Source organism: Dromiciops gliroides, chromosome 2 (assembly GCF_019393635.1).
Source record: "Dromiciops gliroides isolate mDroGli1 chromosome 2, mDroGli1.pri, whole genome shotgun sequence".
Taxonomy (NCBI): domain Eukaryota; kingdom Metazoa; phylum Chordata; class Mammalia; order Microbiotheria; family Microbiotheriidae; genus Dromiciops; species Dromiciops gliroides.
This window is the reverse complement of record NC_057862.1, coordinates 17,503,361-17,529,906: the sequence shown is the minus strand read 5'-3', so window position 1 is coordinate 17,529,906 and position 26,546 is coordinate 17,503,361. Positions and strand designations below refer to the sequence as shown.

Below are 26,546 nucleotides of genomic sequence, written 5' to 3'. Positions count from 1 at the left end.
AATCCCACAATAACCTGCCCTTTCTGTTTTCTTAATAATTTCTGAGATTCCGTTAGCTCTTTAGAGTTTGCAAAATAGTGCAAAGAAAACTTCTTTGTCTTCAAATGTGTGATTCTAGTGGAAGAAACACTGGTCTCAGAGATAGACAATCTTTGTTTGAAGGTCAGACCCCTGCTGCAGCCCTGGTTGGTTGTCATCTCCAATCAGCTGTTTGGTTGGATTGAAAATGGCTGTGAAGGAACCAGTCCCAGAGCAGAGTCCAGCTTCCAGGGCCCAGCCTCCCCTCCTCCCTCCACTGTGCCTGTGCCAGTGCTCTTCCAAGACCAGCCACCTGCCCTCCATGCTCATGGGCAGGAGGACTTGTGCTGATAGTTGATTCTTTTTTTTCTTTTTCTTTTCTTTCCTTTTTTCTTTTCTTTTCTTTTCTTTTCTTTTCTTTTCTTTTCTTTTTTTTTTTTTTTTAGTGAGGCAATTGGGGTTAAGTCACACAGCTGGTAAGTGTTAAGTGTCTGAGGCCATATTTGAACTCAGGTACTCCCGACTCCAGGGCCGGTGCTCTATCCACTGTGCCACCTGGATCACCCTGATAGCTGATTCTTGATTGTAGTCCTAGCTCCTTTACCTTCTGGAATATCATGTTTCATGACATGATCCTTAATGTTGCAGCTGCTAAGACTTGTGTAACACTAATTGTGGTTTCCCAGCATATGAACTGTTCCTCTATGGCCACTTGCAGGTTTTGTTTGTTTTCCTTGATCTGATATTTCTATAATTTAGCTATAAGGTTCCTTATCGTTTTTATTTTGGGGTCTCCTTCCTGAGGTGATAAGTGGATTCTTTCATTACCTATTTTACTTTCTGGTTCCAGGATATCAGAGCAATTTTACTTTATAATTTTGTGAAAAATGATGTCAAAGTTTTTATTTTGATTATGGCTTTCAGGTAGTTTAATTTTTCTGAAATTGTCTCTCCTGGGTCTATTTTCCAGGTCAGTTGTTTTACCAGTGACATATTTTATATTTTCTCCTATTTTTTTCATTCTTTGGAGTTTGATTGATTCTTGATATTTCATAGACTCATTAGTTTCCACTTGTCCAATTCTAACTTGGAAGGAATTGTTTTCTTGAGTTAGCTTTTGTACTTCCTTTTCCATTTGGCAAATTCTACTTTTTAAGCAGTTGTTTTCTTTTTCCAAGATGTTGATTCTTTTTTCATAATACTCTTGCATCACTCTCAATTATTTTCCCATTCTACCTCTCTTATATGATTTTGAGCTCCTTTTTTATCTCTTCCATGACTTCTTTCTGAGCTTGAATACACTTTCTCTTTTTTTCTTTGGGGTCTTTCACATAGGTGTTTTGATATTGTAGTCACCTTCTGAGTTTGTCTTGATTTTCACTTTCATGATAATAATTTTCTATGGCCTGATTTTTCTTTTGGTTGTTCTTTATTTGCTCATCTTCTATGGTCCTTTTCCTTTCTTTTAAATTTGAGCTCTGTTTCCAGGGTGGAAAAAGCATTCTCTCAGACTTTCTGTGCCAGGGGCTACAAACCCTGGCTATTTACCTGGTGCTAGACCAGTGTTGCTTTGAAGCCCATAGGGGACCCTCAGGTTTGGTGTGTATTGAGGCTGGTGGGGGTATTTATGCATTTTCATGGGGTTACACTGAAGATTGGTGGTCTGGCAGCTCTAGGCTACCTGTTTGTACATGACTATCTTAAAGTACCTGGATGTCTGGCTGCTGGAGGTTGCCTGTTTGCTCAGGGCTAGCCTGAAGCTTGTAAAGGTCTGTTCATCCATGGCTATGCTGAATCACCTGGCTCTTCTTATGGCTGGAGTCCCCTGGTTCTCCTGGCTGTGCTGAGGCATGTGGGGAGTCCTGGTGTTGCTGTTCACCTACTCCACCACACTGGGGCTCAAGATATCCTGCTGATTTACTGAGATAACATTTTACTTATAAAAATATATATTTGATATGATCAACTGTATTTGTGTGTAAGCAAATAAAGAATGACCTTCTGTATCTTGGAGGACTGTATACATGTGAAGTTTTAACACCAAGAATGGTTTTCAGAAGTGATAACAAGTGAACATATTTAAAAACCAATTATAAAAGCCATGGTCCTTAGGGAAATATGAGAATTTGATAGCCCTGGACTCTCCCAATTTTTATATAATTTTTGAGATATTTAATGCTTTATTTTCCAATTACATATAAAGAATTAATATTCTTTTTTTAATTTTTGAATTCTAAAATCTCTTTCCCTTCTTTCTGCTCATTGATAGGACAAAAATTTTGATATAGGTTATACATATTCAGTCATGAAAAATATATTTCCATATTAGTCATGTTGTGAAAGAAAACAGACACCCCCCCCCATAAGAAAAATAAAGAAAATTAAAAAAAAAAACTTTGATCTGCATTTAGACTTCAACACTTCTTACTCTGGTAGTAAGTAGCAATTTTCATTAGAGTCCTTAAGAATTGTCTTGGATCATTTTATTGCTGAGAATAACTAAGTCATTCATAGTTGATCATCATAAAATATTGCTATTACTGTATAATTCCCTCTTGCTTCTTTTTGTTTGTGCTTTCTTTACAAAATATTTTTGAAATAGCATATAAAACAATTTTTAACATTTTTTTCAAAATGTTGAGTTAAAAATTCTCTGCCTTCCTCTCTCACCTCTTCCTTCCCAGAGATAGTATGAAATTTGATATGGATTATACATGTACAATTATGCAAAATATATTTCCATGGTCTTCATTTGTCATTCTGTTCAAAAAACAAAAAGATCCCTAGGAGGCAGGTAGGTGGTGCAGTGAATAAAGCATCGGCCCTGCATTCAGGAGTGCCTGAGTTCAAATATGGCCTCAGACACTTGACACTTACTAGCTTGTGTGACTGTGGGCAAGTCACTTAACCCTCATTGCCCTGCAAAAACAAAAAAAAAAACAAAAAAAAGATAACTCAAAACAAAAACACTAAACATAGAAAAAGTGAAATTGTATGCTTCAATCTGCAATCAAACACCATTAGTTCTTTTTCTGAACATTTTTCATCATGAATCTTTTGGAATTTTCTCAGATAATTGTATTTCTGAGAATAGCTGTCATTCATATTCATCATTGTATGATATTGTTGTTACTATGTACAATGTTCTTGTCTGCTCTCTTCACTTTGTGTCAGTTCATACAAATTCTCCCTTGCCTTTTTTCACGAATCGCACTACTCATCATTACTAATATCACACTAATATTCCTTCACACTCATATACCATAACTTGTTCAGCAATTCCCCAGTTGATGGACATCTCTGCAATTTCTAGTTCTTTTTTTAAATTTGTTTTTAATTTCTGGTTCTTTGATACCGTGAAGAGAGCTACTATAAATGTCTTAGAATATATAGGTTCTTTTCCTTTTTTCCCCATATTCATCTTTGGAAATAGAACAAGTAGTGGTATTGCTGGATCAGTGGGTATATGGAGTTGAATAACTTCTTGGGTATATTTTCAGATTGCTTTCCAAAATGGTTGGATCAGTTCAAAATTTCACCAATAATGAAATGGCATCCCAATTCTTCCACATCATCTCCAACATTTGTCATTTTCCCCTGCTATCATTTTAGCCAGCCTGGTAGGTGTAAAATGATATCTCAAGATTGTTTTTATCTGTATTTTTCTAATCGATAATTATTTAAAGTTTTTTATGTGACTTTTTAATTTCTTCAGTGGAAAACTATCTGTTCATATACTTTGACCATTTGCTATTTCCAAATAATTCTGTATCTTTTGTGTGTCTGTAGAAAATTATTTGCATGTTCTTCCCATTAGATTGTAAGCTATTTGATCTCTTTCATGTCTCTGTCTCAGTCTCTCTCTCTCTCTCATTCTTTCCTTTGGATCTCCATCACTTACTACATTAATTCAGTGACTGGGACATGGTAGGTATTTAAAATCTCAATTCATTAAGTGCCATTGCAAGAGTCAAAGTAAGAAATTTCCTTCTCTGTGAATTATGGAACACATTGTGACATGTCAAATATGAATGATGTACCTCAGGTTGAAAGTGAGACCTGTGTTATTCAGGGAAGAAAATTTAGTATAACTTTTGTCAAGCTTGCAAGGTAAAAAAAAATACAAAAATACTAAAATGATATTTTATATGCAAAAGACAGTATTTAATTAAAAAAGAAGGATCAGGAAAAGGGTACAGATTTGTGATTCTGTTAACTTATGATTTATCCCATTAAGTAGTACTTGGGGAACAAATGTACCATGATTAACATTTATGTATCTATTACCTTATCACAGTAATAATGCTATTTGCCTACTTTAAATGTTATAGAAAACTAAGACAAACATGAATCTTTGAAAGTCACTGTACATCAGTATGGGTCTAATCAGTTGCAAATGGCCTTTAACTGATTAGACATTAACATGGTAGGTGAACATTGTCATTAATATTACAATTATTACCTTCTGGTCAGTACTTTTTTTTTTCTACAGCAATTATTTTTCAAGGACTCCACTAAAGAAATAAATTTCCCAAGTAACAATGATCTTACTTCTCTCTCTGTCTCTGTCTCTGTCTCTGTCTCTGTCTTTCTGTCTTTTCTTTCTCTCTTTTCCTTCCCTCTGCCTTTCTCAGTCCCACTTTTTCTGTAATTTATAGACAACTGCATGGGATGATATATTAACTGGTTTACCTAGGGTCACAAGGTTGGCATACCTTAAAAGTAGAACTTGAAACCACACCTTAATGACTTCACAGTCACATCTCTCTCCTTTATGTCACACTCTCAAATTTTATAATAGGTTTCAGTAAATATTTGTGATTCTAGATAGGCTTTTTGATAGGAACTAAACCTGAATTTTCTGGTGGATTCTCTCTTTGGTTCAATAAGGGTCAAATCAATACAGCATATATTTCTCAAACTTTAATTGAAAGGCACTGTACAATATTGGAGAGATTTAGGAAGATTAATTCCTCTCCAAAGCTTGCAAGCAGTATTTCTATGAATAAATGACTTAACCTCATTGAATTTCAATAGTTTCCTAAGACTTGCTTTCTCACATATTTTAGGTGAATTTCTGTGATGTAGTGAAAGGGTTTCATCTCCCACTTCCACTGAAATGTTAAATCTTTGAAATATTTACATGAGTCAATGTTCCAGGGGTTGGTACCAAAACAGTAAAGGATACATCCACCACCATTCTGTCCAAACCTCAAGGAGTCTTTTCTCTTAAGCTATGGGAAGAAGCCCATGTTTAATATGGAGCTAGTGGGGCTTTAAGTATCATTGACCTTAAATCAGTTTTTGATAGAATATACTAGTGAATCTGCCAGACAAAACAGCTGTGGGGAATGTAACTATGTCAATGTCTCGTTGATATTAACCACTGCCCCTCCACAAACTAAAAGAGATCTATCTCTCTTCAAATTTACAATTAAAACTAGCTTGGGGGGCAGCTAGGTGGTGCAGTGGATAAAGCACCAGCCCTGGATTCAGGGGTAACTGAGTTCAAATCTGGCCTCAGACACTTGACACTTACTAGCTGTGTCACCCTGGTCAAGTCACTTAATCCCCATTGCCCTGAAAAAAAACCCAAAAAACAAAATAAAAAACAAAACAAAAACAAAACTAGCTTGGTATTTCCCTTTTCTGTTATCCTTCCCAAACTTGTTGAACCTGAAGTGAGGAAGGACTGAAATAAAAATTTTTCTCTAGCTTTTTCCAGCTTTATTATCATGAGAAAATCCTTTAAACTCTCAGCCTCAATTTTCTCATCTAAAAAATTGAGATAATAATATTGTGCCTATATGTCAGTACCTATGTCATGTTACTATTGAGGAGTTCAGATGTGACAAAATGTGTAAAGAAATTTGGAAATTCTCAGGCAATCAGCACATTTTTAGCAATGGTCCATTATATGGCAGGCACTGAATAGAATGTGAGATTTCAAAGGCAAAATTGGATCAGGCTCTTTTCTCCAATAGGGTACCTTTTCTTGGGCAAGACAATGTACACTTGTTAAAAAGTATCTATACAGAGATATATAGATATAACCTATATCAGATTACCTGCTGTCTAGGGGAGGGGGGAGGGAGGGGAGGGAGGGAGAAAAATCTGAAATTGTAAAGCATGTATAAACAAAAGTTGAGAACTATCTTTACATGTAACAGAAAAAATAAAATACCTCATACATTAAAAAAAAAGTATCTATACAACAAATGTAAAACAAATACAAGGCAATTTTGGAAGGGAGGGAATTGCTTTTGTGGTATAAGTTAATCATATTGCAGATAGAAAGTAAACTGAGTTTTGAAAGATGTAAAAAATTTGTAATATGGAAAATAAAATATAAAGGAAGCAAAAGAAAAGTCAGTATAGGGGGTAGGTAGGTGGCCATGGATTCAGAAGGACCTGAGTTCAAATCCAACACCAGACACAATACTTACTAGTTGTGTGACCCTGGACAAGTCACTTAACCTTCATTGCCCCGCCCCCCCCAAGAAAAAAAAGAAGTCATTATAACTTTATTGAGATGGGTTATGAGATGACTTACAAGGATCATTCAGTAAGAAAGCCAATTTATTTGAATGATAAAGTATGGGAAGGAGAGTTTGTAGACTGTGTCTGAAAGGTGAGGTTTGGTCAGATTAAAAAGAATGTTTAAAGTCAAGTGGAGAAATTTATATTCTATGCCAGAGGAAATAGGGAGATGCTGAGTTTACTAAGGAAGGGAATGACAAGGCCAGATGTTTGGTTAAGGAAAATAATGTTGACACCTATATAAAGGATGAAAGGGAATGAAAAAAAAAGAGAGGGAATGGGAAGAAAGAAGACAGGGGAAAATCATGAGGAGACCTTTGCAATGACCTAAGTGGCTACTATAATAGTCTAATTGTGAAGTAATGTGGGCAGAATGTGAGATGGTGAATATATGAATAGTCAGTGGGGGTGGGGCGGGGGTGAGACCAGATAAGCAAGTCAAAAGTAGAACAAAGAGGCCAGAATAATATCAAGGTTGTAACAGGGGGAGAGAAAAAGGTCTTTGTAGAAAGTAAATAGTTTGGAAGAATACAATGAAATGTTGTCTTCTTCTTCTTCTTCTTCCTCCTCTTCTTCCTCTTCTTCCTCTTCTTCCTTCTCTTTTTCCTCCTCCTCCTCCTATTTTTATATAGACCTGATCTTATACAAAACAATAAATCTAGTTCTGAAATTCCATGGGTATGTAAATTCTCTCTATGGTTACTGAGCCCCAACTCTATTGTAACTTAATATTAGAGAGTTTCTTGGTAATGCGGAACTTACCTACTTGCCCACGATCATGTAGTTTGTATCATGAAATGGAGAACTTTAACCCAAATCTTCATCAGTTAAAGGCTTGCACTCTCTCCACTCTTCCTCGTGTCACTGACAAAAGTTATCACTTTATAAATATTTGTTGAAATGCATGAAACACCACTTACTTCATACCCACATTTTTAATCCTTGAAAAGGAAAAATGCAGATAATTTTCTATATCACAAAATTTTATAATGGAAAGAAGCTGACTTCCACTTGTTACCTATTCCCTCCTTCCTACCAAAAAGATATTGTAGGTATTCCTTGTTGCTGTTTTTTTTTTTATTTTTTCTTTCTTATAAGTGGTTTTCAAAGGACACTGTGCTCCCAGGTGTGTTATTGTAGTGAAGTTCAGGCTTGTTTTGGCTTCCTGGGTTACACTGCAGGGCAGAAATCAATCCACAGCTTTTATTCCTGGAAAGAAGCAGATGGTACTTTAGCAGAGAGCCCTAGAAAATAAAGCATTCTGGGATACAACAATTGGATGTTTCTAATAGACCCTGAAAAGAACAAAGGGTCTATAGCTATTCTTCTTTCAAGTTGGTGACTAACCATGAACATGAATAAAGATACAAGGATTAAATGACTGGAATCACAGAATCTTGGAGATACAATGGGGCAACAAAGGCCATCTTATCCATTGTATACTTGGACATAAAACTCCTCTACAATAGACCTAAGAATTTCTCATCTAGTTTCTACTTGAAAAGCATGATGCTACTCCCTCCTGAGGTAACCCATTTTACTTCCAATGTTCAAATCAGTGAAAATGCTTGGGATTGGGAGATGGAGTATTATTTTTTGAGAAACAATAAGGCCCATGGCATTGCATCACAGAGTGTGTGAAGATGATAGAGAAGCAAGAAGACCGAAAACATAAAAAGGGTCAAGGTTATGAAGGACTTTGAGACCTAAATAGTAGATTTACATTTTATGTGAGGTGGGGGTAACAGTGAATCAGTGGAGTTTATTGATGACTGGAAAGGATTATGGTTAGATTTATGCTTTACAAGAATCAATTTTGTGGTACCCTTGACCGTAACAAGAAAGTCTAGAAGACTGGAGTGATGGGGGTGGGGGAAAGATAATGGGTTTAGTTTGAATATATTTAGTTTACCATGTCTATGAGACAGGTAGGTGATGCATTGAATACAGCACCGGGACTAGAGTCAAGAAGACCTGAGTTCAAATTCGGCCTTACATACTTGGTAACTATTTTACTCTAGACAAGTCACTTAAGCTCTGATTGCCTCAGTTCCCTATTCTATAAAATGTGGAAAACAATAGCACCAACCTCTCAGGGTTGTTGTGAGGACCAAATGAGATAATAATTATTAATCATTAACACAGTGTCTAATGCATAGTAGTAATCCCTATATAAATATTGTCTGTGGTGGTGGTGGTGATGATGATGATGACGACAATGACAACAATGATGACAATGTACTTAGAGCTATATGATAAGTAGTCAGGCAGCAAGTCTCAAAGTCGAGACAAATGTTAGGGCTGGTCAAATAGAAATGAGACTCTTCTCTAAAAATATGGTAACTGAAACCATGGGAACAGCTGAAATCACTGATCGAAATAATATAAAATAAGAATCCCAATAGCAGAGTCTTGGGGAACCCCCACTGTCAGCAAAAATGATGCAGATGAAGACCCACCAAAGGGACCAGAGAAGGAACAGGCTTGCCATTATTAGAAGAATTAAGAGAGAAGAGAGTCATGGAAACCTAGAAATGTAGAAAAGAAAAATAAGTTTTAGGAGAGGGGACGAAGTAGATGCATGTGGTTTAAATGGAGTCCTTAAAGATTTTAGCAAAGTAGGGGAAGAGAGACATAGTATGGCAAGCAATGAAGAAAGATTTTGCTTTTGTTGTTGGGAAAACATGAGTGTGTTAGAATGTTTGAAAGTGTAGATTACAAATCAGACAATCAGTTTAAGAAGATGAGAAGAGATGAGATCAAGGCTTTGTCTTGGAAAAGAGATGAGCCATATCTTAATGTGTTAAAGAGCTGACATAATAAATAGGGGAGGAAGGTGACAGAGAAGGGATATGAGGAGGAAGAGAAAAAAAAGAATTTTTAGCAGATGACCTCACTGTTTTCTTTTTTTAAAGGATTTTATTATTTTCCAGTTACATATAAGGATAGTTTTCAACATTTGTTTTCACAGGATTTTTAGTTCAAAATTTTTTTCTCCCACCCTTTCCCTTCTCTCCCTCCTCCCAAAGACAGAAAACAGTCTGAGATAGGTTGTATATGTACATTCATATTAAACATATTTCTACATTAGTCATCTTGTGAAAGAAGAATCAGAGCACAAGGGAAGAACCTCAAAAAAGAAGGAAAACAAAAATAGTCCAAAAGTAGAAGAAGTATGGTTCAATCTGTATTCATAATTCATAGTTATTTTTTCTGGATGTTGAGAAAATGTTCTATCATGAGTTCTTTGAAGCTGTTTTGGATTGTTGCACTGCTGAGAGGAACCAAGTCTATACCCATTGTTCATCACACGATATTGTTGTTACTGTATACAATGTTTTCCTATTTCTGCTCCTTTCATTCAGCATCAGTTCATGTAAATCCTTCCAGTTTTCTCTGAACTCCTCCTGCTCATCTTTTCTTATAGCACAATAGTATGCCATTACATTCATATACCACAACTTGCTTAGCCATTCCCCTATTGACAGGTATTCCCTTGATTTCCAATTCTTAGCCACCACAAAGAGGGGTGCTATAAATATTTTTGTACTTATGGGTCCTTTTCCCTTTTATGTGGTCTTCTTGGGATACAGACCTAGCAGTGGTAAAACTGGGTCAAAGGGTATGAACAGGCCAATAGCCCTTTGGGCATAGTTCCAAATTTCTCTCCAGAATGATTGAATCAGTTCACAGCTCCATTAGTGTTCCAATTTTTTCACAGCTTCTCCAAACTTTATTATTTTCCTTTTTTGTCATATTAGCCAATCTGATAGGTGTCAGGTGGTATCTCAGAGTTGTTTTAATTTCCATCTCTCTAATCAATAGTGATTTAGAGCATTTTTTTCATATGGCAAGAGATAGCTTTGACTTCTTCATCTGAAAACTGCCTGTTCATATCCTTTGTCCATTTCTCAACTGGAGAATGACTTGGATTCTTATCAATTTGATTTAGTTCCCAATATATTTTAGAAATGAGGCCTTCATAAGAAATGCTGGCTGTAAAAATTGTTTCCTTTCCTAGTTTTCTGACTCCCTTCTAATTTTTACTGCATTGCTACTGTTTGTGCAAAAACTTTTTAATTTAATGTAATCAAATTATTCCATCTTGCATTTCATAATATTCTCTATCTCTTGTTTGGACATACATTGTTTTCCTCTCCATAGATCTGAGAGGTACACTATTCCATCCTCTCCTAATTTATCTATGGTATCACCCTTGATCTTGATCCCATTTTGACCTTATTTTAGTATAAGGTGTAAGATGTTGGTCTATGCCTAATTTCTGCCATACTATCTTCCAGTTTTCCCAGCAGTTTTTGTCAAATACTGAGTTCCTATCCCAGAAGCTGGAGTCTTTGCGTTCGTCAAAGAGTAGATTACTATAGGCATTTACTACTGCGTCACCTGTGCCTAAGCTATTCCATTGATCCACCACTCTATTTTTAACCAGTGCCAAATAGTTTTGATGACTGCCACTTTATAGTATAGCTTCAAATTTGGTATGGCTAGCCAACTTACCTGTGTATTTTTCATTAGTTCCCTTTATATTCTTGACTTTTTGTTTTCCCAGATGAATTTTGTTATTATTTTTTCTAACTCTATAAAATAATTTTTGGTACTCTGATTGGTATGGCACTGAAGAGGTAAATTAATTTAGGTAGAATTGTCATTTTTATTATGTTAGCTTAGCCTATCCATGAGCAATTTATATTTTTTCCAATTACATAGATCTGATTTTATGTGAAAAGTGTTTTGTAACTGTTTTCATAGAGTGCCTGGGTTTGTCTTGGCAGGTAGACTCCCAAGTATTTTATATTGCCTACTGTTACTTTAAATGGAACTTCTCTTCCTATCTCTTACTGCTGAGCTTTGTTGGTCATGTGTAGAAATGCTTATGATTTACGTGGGTTTATTTTATATCCTCCAACTTTTCTAAAATTAATTGTTTCAAGCAGTTTATTCTTTAGGATTCTCTAAGCATACCATCATATCATCTGCAAAGAATGAAAATATTTCCCCCTTGCCTATTGTAATTCCTTTAATTCCTTTTTCTTCTCTTATTGTTATAATTAAAATGTCTTGTACAATATTAAATAATAGAGGTGATAATGGACATCCCTGTTTCACCTCTGATCTTATTGGGAAGGCCTCTAACTTACCCCTATTACATATAATGTTTGCTGATGGTTTAAGGTAGATACTGCTTATTATTTTAAGGAAAGCTCCACCTATTCCTAGGCTCTCTAGTCTTTTTAATAGGAATGAGTGGTGTATTTTGTCAAATGCTTTCTCTGCACCTATTGAGACAATCATAGGATTTTGGTTAGTTTTGTTATTGATGTGGTTGGTTATATTAATAGTTTTTCTAATGTTGAACGAGCCTTGCATTCCTCGTATAAATACTACCTGGTGATCACTTGCTGCAATCTCCTTGCTAATATTTTATTTAAGATTTTTGCATTGATATTCATTAGGGAAATTTTTCTGTAATTTTCTTTCTCTGTTTTGGCTCTGCCTGGTTTAGGTAGCAACACCATATTTGTGTCATAAAAGGAACATGGCAGAAGTCCTTCTTCACCTATTTTTGCAAATAGTTTGTATAGTATTGGAATTGTTTTTTAAATGTTTGGTAGAATTCACTTGTAAACCCATCTAGCCCAGGAGATTTTTTTTCTTAGGGAGTTCATGAATGGCTTGTTCAATTTCTGGGGATTTTTTGTTGTTTTGTTTTGTTTTTCCTCAAATGGACCTATTTAAGGATTTTATTTCCGCTTCAGTTAACCAGGGCAATTCATATTTGTTAAAAATATATTCATCCATTTCATTTATATTGTCAAATTTTTTGGCATACAGTTGGGCAAAATAGCTATTAATTATTGCTTTAATTTCCACTTCATGGGTGGTGAAATCACCCCTTTCATTTTTGATGCTGGTAATTTGGTTGTCTTCTTTTTTTTTAATCAAATTAAACAAAGGTGTATCTATTTTATTGGTTTTTCATAAAACCAGCTCTTAGTTTTATTGATTAATTCTATAATAGTTTTCATTCTTTCAATGTTATTAATTTCTCCTTTGGTTTTCAGGATTTCTAATTTATTATTTAGTTGGGGATTTTTAATTTGTTCTTTTTCTAGCTTTTTTAGTTGTATGCCCAATTCATTGATCTCCTCTTTCTCTTTTTATTCAAGTAAGCATTTAGAGATAAAAAATTTTCCCTAAGTACTGCTTTGGCTCCATCCCATAGGTTTTATTATCTTGTCTCCTAATTGTCATTCTCTTGGATGAAGTTATTGATTGTTTCTATTATTTGTTGTCTGACCCACTCATTCTTCAGGATAAGATTGTTTAGTTTTGAATTAATTTTCAGTCTACCTTTCCATGACTCTTTATTACATGTAATTTTTATTGCATCATGATCTGAGTAGGATGTTTCTACATTTGACTATAAGGTTTTTGGGCCCTAATACATGGTCAATTCTTGAGTATGTGCCATGAAATGCTGAGAAAAAGGTATATACCTTTGTATCCCTTTTCAGTTTTCTCCAGATATCTATCATATCTAACTTTTCTAATATTCTTTTCACCTCTTTAACTTATTTCTTATTTATTTTGTGGTTAGATTTATCTAATTCTGAGAGGGGAAGTTTCAGATCCCCCACTGGTATGGTTTTGCTGTCTATTTCCTCTCATAATTCATTTCACTTCTCCCCTAAGAGTTCAGATGCTCTACCACTTGGTGCATATATGTTTAGTAATGATATTGCTTCATTTTCTATCATACCTTTTAGCAAGATGTAGTTTCCTCCTGTATCTCTTTTAATTAGATCTCTTTTTGCTTTTGCCTTGTCTGAGATAAGCTACCCCTACTTTTTTTTTTTTTTACTTCAGCTGTCATAATATATTTTGCTTCAACCTTTTACCTTTACTCTGTGTGTATCTCTCTGCTTCAAATGTGTTTCTTATAAACAAGACATTGTAGAATTCTGATTTTTAAGCCACTCTGCTATCTGCTTCTATTTTATGGGAGAGTTCATCCCATTCACATTCACAGTTAAGATTATTAACTGTTAATTTCCCTCCATCTTCTTTTCCCCTTTGTACTCTTTTTTCCCTTTTTCATCCAATTCTTCTTTACCAGTGTTTTGCTTCTTACCACTGGCTGCCTCAATCTGTCCTACCTTTTATCAGCTGGCCTTCTTTTTCATGCCCCCTTTTTTCCCTGCTTCTGCCGTCCCTTTTCTCAATACCACCCTTTTCCCTTCCTCTTTTTGTTTCCTTAAAGAGTAAGCTAAGTTCCTTTGTACAAATGGGAGTGTATCTTATTCCCTCCCTGAACCAAATCTGATGAGAGTAAGGTTGCAACAATGCTCACCCCTCCCTTCTTTCCCTCTTTTGTAATGGGTTCTTTTTGTGTCTCTTCATATGATGTAATTATCCCCATTCCACCTCCCCCTTCCTTGCCAACCCCAGTCTCCTTTAATTCTGCCCCTTAAGTTTCTTTATATCATCACATCAAAGTCAATTTAATAACAACACCTTAACAGAGATACAGAGCCCAATAATTAAAAGTATTATCCTCCCTCATAGGGACACCAGTTTAACATCATTGAACAACCTCCCCCACCCACTTATTTACCTCTTTATATTTGTCTAGGGTCTTGTGTTTAGAGATCAAATTTTCTGTTCAATTCTGGTCTTTTTCTCAGGAAGTCATGGAAATCCCCTATTTCATTGAATATCTATCTTTTCCTCTGGAAGAGAATCCTCAGTTTCCTGGGTAGTTGATTATGGGTTGTAATCACAGCTCCTTTGCCTTCATGAATATCATATTCCAAGCCCTATGATGCTTTAATGTTGAAGCTGTCAGGTCCTGTGCAATCCTGACTAGGCTCCATGATATTTCAATGGTTTCTTTCTGGCTGATTGGAGTATTTTCTCCTTCACCTGATAATTCTGGAGTTTGGCTACAATATTCCTTGAAGTGTTCCTTTTGGGGTCACTTTAGGAGGTGATCAGTGGATTCTTTCAGTGATGATTTTATCCTCTGATTCTACAATTTCAAGGCAGTTCTTAATCATTTCCTGGAATATGGTGTCTAGACTCTTTTTTTGATCATGGCTTTCAGGTAGTCCAATAATTCTCAGATTATCTCTCCTGGATATGTTTTCCAGGTCAGTCATTTTTCCAATGAGATATTTAAAATTTTCTTCTATTTTTTCAGTCTTTTGATTCTGTTTGACAAATTCTTGGTGTCTCATGGTGTTATCAGTTTTCATATTCCCAAAGTTAACTTTAAGGACTTATTTTCCTCAGTAAGTTTTTGTGCCTCTTTTTATTTTCTTTTGGCCAATTTTTTCTCCCATTTGGCCATTTTTTCCTCTCATTTGGCCAATTCTGTTTTCCTCAGTCAATTTTTCTGCTTCTTTTTTACATGTAACTTTCATTTCTCTCATTTCTTTTTCCATTTTTTTCTTCTATCTCTTTCATATTTTTAGTGAGGCAATTGGGGTTAAATGACTTGCCCAGAGTCACACAGCTAGTAAGTGTTAAGTGTCTGAGGCCAGATTTGAACTCAGGTACTCCTGACTCCAGGGCCAGTGCTCTATCTACTGTACCACCTAGCTGCCCCTTTCATTTGTTTGGGTTTTTGTTGTTGTTGTTGTTGTTGTTGTTGTTGTTTTTAAGTGAGGCAATTGGGGTTAAGTGACTTGCCTAGGGTCACACAACTAGTAAGTGTTCATTGTCTGAGGCCAGATTTGAACTCAGGTATCTACTGTGCCACCTAGCTGCCCCTCATTCGGTTTTTAAAGACTTTTTTGAAAAAGGCTTTTTGGTCTTGAGACAAAATCATCTTCCCACTTGAGTTTTCACTTGTAAGCATTCTGACAAACTCATCTAATTTTGAATTTTGGTCTTCCCTTTCACCATAGAAGCTGTAAATGGTAAAGGTCCTCTTTTGTTTCTTGCTCCTGTTGTAGCCTATATTTAAATTTATAAAGTTGACATCTGTTCTGGGGGCACAGGGTTCACTGTTGTAAGCTTCTTACTGCTCTCAGCTGCCCCACTCTCAGCTGCTCCACTCTCAGATCCCCCACTTTCAGCTGTGTAGAGTTGCAGCAGTGATGAGCCACCCATTTAGTTGATCAGTGCTGAGACAACCTGCCCACCGAGCTGAGCTGTCGAACTGAATCTCCAGATGAGCTGAGCAGTGCTGAGCCTCCCTCCCCTTTCAACGAGGTGAGACTTTTTCCTGAAGTCTTAATTATCTCAAGTAGGAGTATTATGTCTCTCTTTTTGTAGGTTCTGTAGTTTCAGAATCTTTTTAGAGGCTTGATTTAATGTTGTTTTTGAGGGAAACCTGGGAAAACTCACCCAGCTTCTTGGCTTCTCTCCAACATTTTGGCTCCGCCACACAATTTACGACCTCACTGTTTTCAGTGCAATATGATAGTAGATTGTCAGATGATACACTTTATAGGTTATCAATTATCTCCAAACTCTAGAGTCTTACTTTGGGTCTTTCAATGAGAGTAATCTAAACTTTGGATTGCTATCAGTGATATTTAGTATATGTAAGTACACAAGCCCTGGTTATATCCTACCTGCCTAGTGCCACACATGCTGCCACAATGAGGTACCAGCACACCCTTGCTTTAGGGTTTTTGGCTTTTTTCTGTTAGTTTTAATTTCAGAAATCTCTGTACCTATCCATGATACCCATGCATTCAGGCCTTTTAAATTATAGCATAAATTTTTCCCATTTCCCCAGTTAATATATCATATGGAAGAATCACTAAAAATGGGACCATCAGCATATAGTAAAATATTAAATGAATACATATTTTTAAACATGAAGCAATGATACTCACTGTTTCAAGATCAATGAAGGAAATGGCAATACTTAGCTCAGTGCATAGTTGAAAATTAATTTGAAGATATCAAATATGCTTGCTTAGAGAATCCACATGATGGTTTACTGATCTAAGAAATTCTATGGATTAGGAAGCAGTTTTAATATCAGTTGAGTGATCCACAAAATTCATCATAAAAACAACCCAGCAATAGTGAAATGCATCAAGGAAGACTTGAATTAATTTTATCTCTCTTGCCCCTCTTGGAGCCATTTATTTTTTTCGAAGTAAGACTCCATTATCTTCCATCAATCACTTAGGGAATTAGTTTACATGCAGATTTGTTTTTCCTAACACATTTTTAAGAAGAAAGGATTAAAAAAAACTAGTTTAAAAGAAAATATGTACTTTTATTTAAATTCAAGTAGAGACTTTAGTAAATTCTAGCTACTATATAAACTTTTGAAATTATCATTCCTTTTAAAACTAGGAGATATTCTTTTTATTTCCCCAGTTAATATGTCTTATGGAAGAATCACTAAAAATATTACCATGAACATATGCTAAAATTTTAAATGTACAAATATTTTCAATCAGAAGAAAAAATCATTATTTGAACTGTTACAATGCATGATATTTGTTTCAGGCTCTTCATTTTTTTCCCATAAATATTAGGTGCCATGCTCTTAAACCAAAACAATATTTCTTACTATATAAGTGCATTATTTGAGTAACTACACATCATGACAAAGTATCAGATATTTATAGGTACATAAGAAAATATGTGTACAGGGAGAATAAATTATTAGTACCATTCATAAACATGGTAATATCCACTGCTGATATTTTCCATACATCATCACTAATAAGCAGAACATAAAAGAAATTCATTTCCTTATGGAATTATTTTGTCAGGTCACTGTTGATTACTAGATCATGATGCTCAGTTCCCCAAGAAACACATTAAAATACTTTGATCTGAGAATATAAGCAAAAAAAAACCCCAACATTAGTGGTGATTATTTATTGTTTTTATAATGAGTCAATTTCAATATAAAGGGAGGGGAGGAGAGAAAGACATGTAAACAATAGAGCCCAGGACCCAAAATTCTTCATTTTCTTTGATTTGCCCAAATATTTTAAAAACTATCCATTTTAATTTGACTTTCACCTTACAGAGTTCAGCTAATTTCTTAAATAACCCATAAAGAAAAGAAAAAAAAGGAAAATTAAAAGACAATTTTTTTTTGAGGAAGAAACTGAGGTTTCTGAATTTGGACGGGAAATAATTTAGCATGACAAAATATTTTATAGTAATTTATAATCTAAGAAACTTTAAATCCAATGTCCCCACATCCAGAATAGTGAACGTAGATAGTGTATCTTTTAGAGAGGAAAAAAAGAAACAGAGAATATTACACTATAAATGGTACTCACTGGGCAAAAAGTGCAATAGTCTCAGTGTTGCTGTGTTAAGTGGTCTTATTTATGACCAGGGGGTAGTGTGTAGCAGAAGATAGAAGCCTGAAAATGGGGTAAAAATGAATTATGTTTTAAACCCCAATTTGACATTTACCAAATATATTCATCTTGGGAAATTTGATTAAACTTTCTGAGAATCAGTTTTCTCATCTTTAAAAGAAAGATGATGGAAATCATTATGGTACCCACCTCAGAGTTATCATTAAACTTAAAGAAGATGATGTAAGTGGTGTTTTTGCAAACCTCCAAACAATTTAGAAATGGTAGCTACTTATAGTCATATGAAAAAAATCTTCTAAGTCATTATTGATCAGAGAAATGCAAATTAAATCAACCTTGAGATATTATTTTACACGTACCAGATTGGTTAAAATTATTGTAGGGAAAAAGTGAGAAATGTTGGAGACGATGTGGAAAAATTGGGAAACATTCATTGTTGGTGGAATTGTGAACTGATATAAACATTTTGGAAAGCAATCTGGAATTATGTTGAATGTGTTATTACACTATCTATACCCTTTTACCCAACAGTACCACTACTAGGTCTATTTCCAAAGATGATTAGGGAAAAATGAAAAGTACCCATAGTTTCTAAAATATTTATGGCAGCTCTCTGTTGTGGTTGAAAAGAACTGAAAATTATGGGAATGCCCATCAATTGGGGAAGGGCTAAACAAGTTGTGGTATATGATTGTGATGAAATATAATTGTGCTATAAGAAATGATGATCTTATTGATTGTAGAAAAATGTGGATAGGCTTAGGTGAAATAATGAAGAGTGAAAGGAGCAGAGCCAAGATAACTTTGTATATAGTAACATCAATATTGTTTTAAGAACAACTTTGAGTGACTAGAGACAGTCATTTTAACAATTATAAATAACCAAATTAATTATAAAGGACCTGTGAAGGAATATACTATCAGTATCCTGTGAATGGACTGCTAAATAGAAGTATTTATAGAATGATTATATATATTTATATACACATATATCTGTGTATAACACATAAGCATATATATATGTGTGTGTGTACACAAACACACTTATATAGTGTATTTGTGTCTAATTGTCATCTTGGGGTGGGGAAGAAAAACAAAAAGAAATATATAAATTTGCATGATAAATTTATCATATATTCAAAAGGGATAGCAAATTATAAATACCAAATTTGCAGTTTTATGTGCAATCATCTTTTTATTAGTCTATCTTATGGGAATTAATATTAGATTTCATAAATTAAAAATAAAATAAATAATTTTTAAAAAAAATAATAAACTATTGCTATTTACTACTACTCCTACCACTACTCCTACTCCTACTCCTACTCCTGCTGCTACTCCTGCTACTCCTACTCCTGCTGCTGCTGCTGCTGCTGCTGCTGCTGCTGCTGCTAACACCCCCACCACCACCTTTTTGTTCAATTGTTTTAGTCTTGTCTGACTCATTGTAACTCTATTTGGGGTTTTCTTAAGAAAGACTTTTCAACCATGACTCCAAAATTTCATTTTTCAGATGAGGAAACTGAAGTAAACAGGGTCAGACAGATAGTGCATGTCTGAGACCAAATTTGATCTCAGGAAGATGAGTTTTGCTGACTCAGCACAGAACTTAATTTTCTGCTGTTCACTCCTCTTCCTCCTATTACATAATTCCTTCCTCTATTTTTTTTGTAATCCCATTTCTCATTTTCTTCTCTACGAGTTTCTCCTTAGTATTGAGTTGTTTTCAGTGAAGAGACCAAGGACAACTGAACAATTTTCCAAGAGCATTTAAAAAACTATACAAGCTTTTCTCCATTCACTGGGAATATTGCTGAATTGCCCATCCTTTAAATCCAAGAATCTTGAAAGGAATTCAAAATCCATTGCCTCTAAACACTTTCTGGATAAGCAATTTGAAGCCTGTGGATGGTCAATGATTTATTAAAAGTCACACAAGAAGTAAGCATGAGAAGTGGGATTTGAAATTAGAGATAAGGATTTCACCATATTATTACAATATCTGAAAATTCGATTAATATCCATTTTGCTAATATTCATGAGTGGCAGAAAGATATCTTTCCTGTAATTAAAAGAAGAAACTTTTGACTCATTTAACTCATTTTAATGGTGTTTTAGAGTATTTACTCAAATTTCTATAGGGTCTGGGAGGTGTGGCTGATACCCATGTAAGCTGTCCATTTCATTTCTATGAAAACGGTTTTAATTTGTCACCATGTTCCCTTTATATGAGCATTGCCCTAGGAATTACAGCATGCTGAAATCTTAGAGATCCCATAGACCAAGCCCTTCATTTGACAAATGGAGGTCCACAGTAACTTTTGGCACTAGAAAGGGATAGTGACTTGGTCAAGATCATATAACTCACTTACAAGGTATTATGAAGAAGTAGAAAAAGTTCTTTTTATGCTATCAAAGGGCCTAGGTTCACATTCCAGCAATGCTATCGGTGTAGGATCTTCTGTAATGCATTGAATCACATTTTACCTAAATTTCTCTATCTATAAAAAGATGTTTTGATTAATGGGTCTTTAAAATATTCTACATGATTCTATCAACGAATGAAACACACATGCGCATGCGTGCACGTGCACACACACACACACATATATATATATACATATATATATACATATATATATATATTTCTATTTCTATGTAGGTGACCTAGGATTCTAGGTATCAATTTTTTTATTAAATATACAGAGCATCCCCAAAGTCTGAGCCCATTTTTAACTTTAATCACCTTTAAGCACTGAAATTTTTGGAGATATCTTGTATTTAGCAAAGGCATGATAAAATAATATAAAGGAATAAGCACAATTCTATCTTGTTATAATTTCAGCCAATTAGAAATAGGGTAAACTCGATGTACCTAATAGACAACACTGAATTACTAAAGAATAAGCCAAATCATAAACTTGCAAATCAGTCCCCCCAACCCCTTTTATTTTGAAAAATGGTTCCTCCCTTCCTCTCAATCTGTTTCTTCTTCTTTTTTTAGCCACAGTGTAGAAACTCTTCTAGATGAAAAGAAAAAAATTGTTAATTAGCTCCCAGTCGCCCCAACTTATATTGGCAAATTTAAAGTTTCTAGATCAAATATGATGTTTTAATTCTAGGTTCCAATCATGGGTAAGGGGGAGATGGAGAACACAATTTTTAAAGGTGGCCAAGAATATTACATATATGGAGGTGGTGCAGTGACAAAATGTTGGACTTGAAATTAGGAAGACCCAAGTAAAAATCTTGCTTCAAAAAATTACCTGTTTTATGACCAAGTAACTGAACTTATCTGCTTCAGTTTATTCAACTATAAGATGGAAAAAATAATCCCCAGGGAGAATTAAATTGAATAGTATGTGTGAAGAGCTAAAAATATTTTCAGACACATAGTAGTCACTTAATAAATGCTTGTTCTGGGGCAGCTAGATGGCACAGTGGATAAAGTACCAGCCCTGGGTTCAGGAGGACCTGAGTTCAAATCTAGCCTCAGACACTGGACACTTACTAGTTCTGTGACCCTGGGCAAGTCACTTAACCCTCATTGCCCCGCCATAAAAAAAAATCCTAAATAAACAAATGAATGAATGAATGAATAAATGAATGAATGAATGAATAAGTAGATAAATAAATAAATAAATGCTTGTTCCCATCCTCATCCCCTTCCCTTCACCCATATAAGGCCCATGAAAGCTAGGTCAGTATTTTTTTCCTAAAGTATGTCTTCCTGAACGCTTAGCATAGTGTTCTCTACATAGCAAATGCATAATTAATATTAAAAAATTAATAACAAATTAATAAAATATATTCTGTTTGTACCAACAAATAGGCCCCAGGTTTCAGAACATGTTTTTTTTTTCTTTCTTGTTTCAGTTTCCTTGGCACTTGTAATGGGATTTTTGCTTTTGATTTTGGAACTAGTGCTTCTCTGAATTTCTAAGAACTGACCACATATGGCATTTCATACCTCTGAAGTTAAAAGGGAAAACCCTGGGGTACCTAACTCAAATAGCTGCCTGACGAAGCAAACCTGCAATGCCCTCTCTTACTAAATTTATATGGGAAAATCAAAGTAGTTTTACTAATGGTTTATTTACAACAATCTCCTGGCAGTAGTTTGCCCTAGAGAGAAATGAAAACTAAAGCAATAAAGTATGGAATCTTTACCATGTTACTGACTCACAGCAGATAAAATTTACAATCCCCAATTTACAACTCCTGTCAATAGACATTTTTGGCCTATTGGCTTTCAGAGAGTGAAAGTCATCATAGTGAGAGTTTTCCCCTCAGTCTCCTCTGCAGGATCACAGAATCTCAACATTTCAGAGTTGGAAGGATCCAGACCTGAAAAATAACTCCTGATACAACATAACCACCATGTAGTTATCTTAAAGTCTTTCCCAGAAAAAGCCCACTGTCTCCCAAGGCATTCTCACTCCACTTTGGGCCAACTTTGTTAGCAGTTTTTTCCTTACAATTTCATTACAGTGGTTAATATGTATCCCACTTATTTCCCAAGGAGTAGCTTTAAGTGGAAAAAATGGATTTGCAAATAGAGAACCAACACAAAGCCGACCCCTCCTCCAAATCTAAGTTCCAAACCTCTTCCCATTTATTTGAATATATTTTGTACATGTAGTTTATACATATATTCTCTCTGACAATAGAATGTGAGCTACTTAAAGGTAAAGGCTTTTCATATTTATCTGTGTATCCCCAATATCAAACATGCTGCCTATGAAATAGTGATGTATAAATGTGTTTTGATTAATTGGTTGATGTGCATTCAGATCATTTTTCTGCAATTTAATAAATTTGTGGCCTTGGAGAAATCATTTAATATCTTAGAGTTTCTGTTAATCTTTAAAATCTGTCATTCAGTTAATAAAAAATATTGACCACTTACTATGTTCCAGGGAGACTAACTCCATGATCCTTATGAAATCTTTTAGGTATAAATTATATGATTTGGTATATGCCACACATTGGAAAATTGTCTAAAGCTTTTTTTTTTTTTTAATCAATATAGGGGCTTCTCACTTAGTAAACTCTCTCTACAAATGAAAGTCTGGAATTGTCCCTCTGCTCAAATTTCACTTTCTGCATGAGGATTTTCCTAATTCCACACAAACTTCTATGGCCTTGTCTCTGAAATTACTATCATCTATGTATCTACCCATCGCTGTCACTCTGTCCATCTGTCTTTCTGTCTGGATCTACCTCTATGTCTATTTCTACCTCTAACTATACCTATACTTATACATTTACACATACATATACATACACATGACAGAAGGCATAGTGGATAGAGCAGTAGACCTAGAGTCAGGAAGAACTGATTTCAAATATAGTATCAAGCACTTATAAGCTGTGTGACTCTGATTTAGACACTTAACTGTGTTTGCCTCAGTTTGCTCATTTGTAAAAATGAGCTGGAGAAAAAAATTGGCAAACCACTCCATTACCTGTGCCAGGAAAACCCCAAATGGAGTTACAGAGTCAGACATGACTGAACTGAACAACAACAACCTCTTATAATGTAAATTTCCTGAGAGCAGGGACTATTTTTTTCACTTTTTTTTTTTTTTGCATCATCAATGCTTAGCCCTGTGCCTAAAACTAAGTGAAAGTTTATGTTTGACACCAACTTATATATTTAGTTCTGTGCATCCTGGACAGTGAATTTTATAGGCTGGAAAGTGAATTTTATAGGCTCACACACCCAGTAGGTATCAGAGCCAGAATCTTAATCCAGATTTTACTGAATCAAAATCCCAATCCCTCGGGAAGGTTCCAGACATACTTGGCCAATAAAGAGAAAATTCTAAGAGTCTTCTCCACAAGGAGAGATTCTGTCAGGGATAGAAGATTCATAAATATCAGTTCCTGTTAGATAGATGCAAAATAAATATAAGGTAATTTCAACATTAACATCTTTGAGGATTAGGAGGTAAAGCTTCATTTGGGAGTTTAGTTTGAAGTCTGAGCAGAGCAACCAACAATTCTGAAATGTATTGGTAAGGAAAAAATGTTTAGGTGGGAAATGGAATCTTTTAGGTGCAAAAGTAGAGAGAAAAGAAATATAGCCCCATGTATGATGAAAAGCAGAATGATCAGTTTCTACTATTTTAATAGTATGTGAAAGGAAGCAAGGAAAGACAATGAGATTTTCAACCCTTCTCCATACGGTAGAATGTGAGACATTTAATATCCTTTGCCCCAACCAGAACTCAGTGGCCATAGCATGTTCAGTTTGGGCAACATATTGTCAGAAGGAAAATGATTAGTTGGATTTTATACAGAAGATGGTGATAAAGAATGGAAAGTTCTTTAGTCCATGTCATATGAGGATTGATAATAGTAATAATAATAAAATATAATAACAACAATAATAACAATAACAACAACAATAATAATAATAAACCAACCTTGGCCCTAGCACATAGTAGGCAATTGACAAATTCTGATTGATTTGTTAACTGGAGAAGGCTCAGCAGTCCATAAGTTTGCTCAGGCAAAGTACTTGAAAAGTTAAGAAGAAAAAAAGAATTACACATATATTAACATGATGAAGGTAGAACTGGGATGAATGTTGGAAGGTTGAAGAGGGATTTTTTTTAACATGAGAAAAACTTCCTTCCATTTAGAGCATTCAAAAAATTAAGTAGACTATGTTATTAAGTAAAGGGTTCCCTCTTACTGGAGGCCTTCCACCAGATGCTGAATGGTTGGGGAAAGTGTTAAAAAGTTTCTATTTCATGCACACATTGAAATAGATGACCACCAAGACTTCCAGCTCTAAGTTTTTGAATTCCTATATTTTTTTTTGCTTTGAAATTTTTCAGGATAAAATTCAAATATTTTAGGGTACATTAAATACAAAGTTTCTTCCCCAGCAATGTCCAGGGTCTGAGCAAGTTGGACTGCCTTGTCACATTTCCAAATATTAAGGTGTTACATGAATTTGCAGTGTTTTCTGTTCTTCGAGTAATCCCATTCCAATGAAGTTATGATATACCCAAAAAATAAAGTTCCCATGTGTCAAATGAGGACAGATGAATGAGGTTCAATTTCAGGGTGTCAAAAATAACAATGTTCTCTGTCTTTCATACTTCACCCATAGGGTTTTCTAAGGATCATCAAAATAATAAGAAATGGGGGACAGCTATGTGGCACAGTGGATTAAGCACCGGCACTAGATTCAGTAGAAATGGAGTTCAAATCGGGCCTCAGACACTTGACACTCACTAGCTATGTGACCCTGGGCAAGTCACTTAACCCTCATTGCACCTCAAAAATAAAAGAAAGAAAGGAAAGAAAAAAGAAAAAAAATCTATGAAAACCTCTTAAAGAATAAAACAACTTAAAAAATGATATGAAGCCCCCATACTGTTGTCTTTACTTACCTTGGCAACAACAATGATTGAAATAAAGAAGACATTTATTACATTAAAAAAGTCCAGGAGGGGTGGCTAGGTGTTGCAGTGGACAGAGCACCGGCACTGGAGTCAGGAGTACCTGAGTTCAAATCCGGCCTCAGACACTTAACACTTACTAGCTGTGTGACCCTGGGCAAGTCACTTAACCCCAATTGCCTCACTAAAAAAAAAAAAAAAAATTCCAGGGAAGATCATAGCTAAGGTTATATCTAGCCAAGAAAATATTCTGATCTTTTTAGTACCCTTAATATCCCCAGACACTGGCTAAGAATGCCATCCTGGGTTTGAGATTTCCCTCCAATTTGGGAAAAGCACTCGGTATTACTGAGGTGTCAAAGCCACCTACCGTTTTAAATTCAAGCTAAATTGGATCTAAGAGACCCTTTCTACTTGTGATGGTTTGTGTGGGGATGATGTTCAATTCAGCAAAAACTGAGGGAAAAAAATTGCCAAAAATATAGTGAGTTTGGAATATCCACAATAGCATGTAAATAATGTTTAAAAAGAAAAATAATCTGTAAATATAGCTGAGTTATTAGACAAATGGTAACTTTCTCATTCGTTATATATGGTGTTCAGACAAGGCCTACTAGAACTATATGTCTGTATACATATAGATATACATATACACATACATGCATATGCATATGCATGCACATGTGTGTACACATATTTCACGCACACATATTATATAATGTACAATATATCATCTATTCTATAACATGCTATAAAATATATAATATATATGTGTGTATGCTTATATATATATGTATAAGTATACACATATGCATATGCATTCAAGACCTAATGGAACTACATACACACACAATCTAAAAAGAAAATTGATCATTTGTGGTAAAGATAGTCTTCCTTGCACCATCCTTCTCAAAAGTATGAGCTTAATGAGCTCAAGACTAGATTCCTGTGGTTTCTGCTTGGCTACGTGATCTTTGGTGTTCACTAAGTATGTAGCAGGATCTTAGTACCTTAAAAGTTTCATGGATAGTATATATGGCTAAGGTGATCATGAATCACTGTTTTCCATTTTCCAGTGTTCTTTTAATTCATTCATTCATCTGCAATATTTTGAAAGAATTTGAACCAGAAAAATAATGAAAATCAAGATATTTGAGGCTTTCCATAGTAAATATCCATAAATAATTGTTCTTTTACATAGCGTTTTTAACTTCACCCCACTTTGTCTCTAGATCAT

At 34.9% G+C, this 26,546-nt stretch overlaps 1 protein-coding gene across 1 annotated transcript in view; it reads left to right on the top strand.

Annotated features, from left to right (window-relative positions):
- The window catches only part of PCDH15 (protocadherin related 15), a 2,141,593-nt gene that overhangs the window by 437,371 nt on the left and 1,677,676 nt on the right, over nucleotides 1-26,546 (top strand). The gene's annotated exons all lie outside the window — the stretch shown is intronic.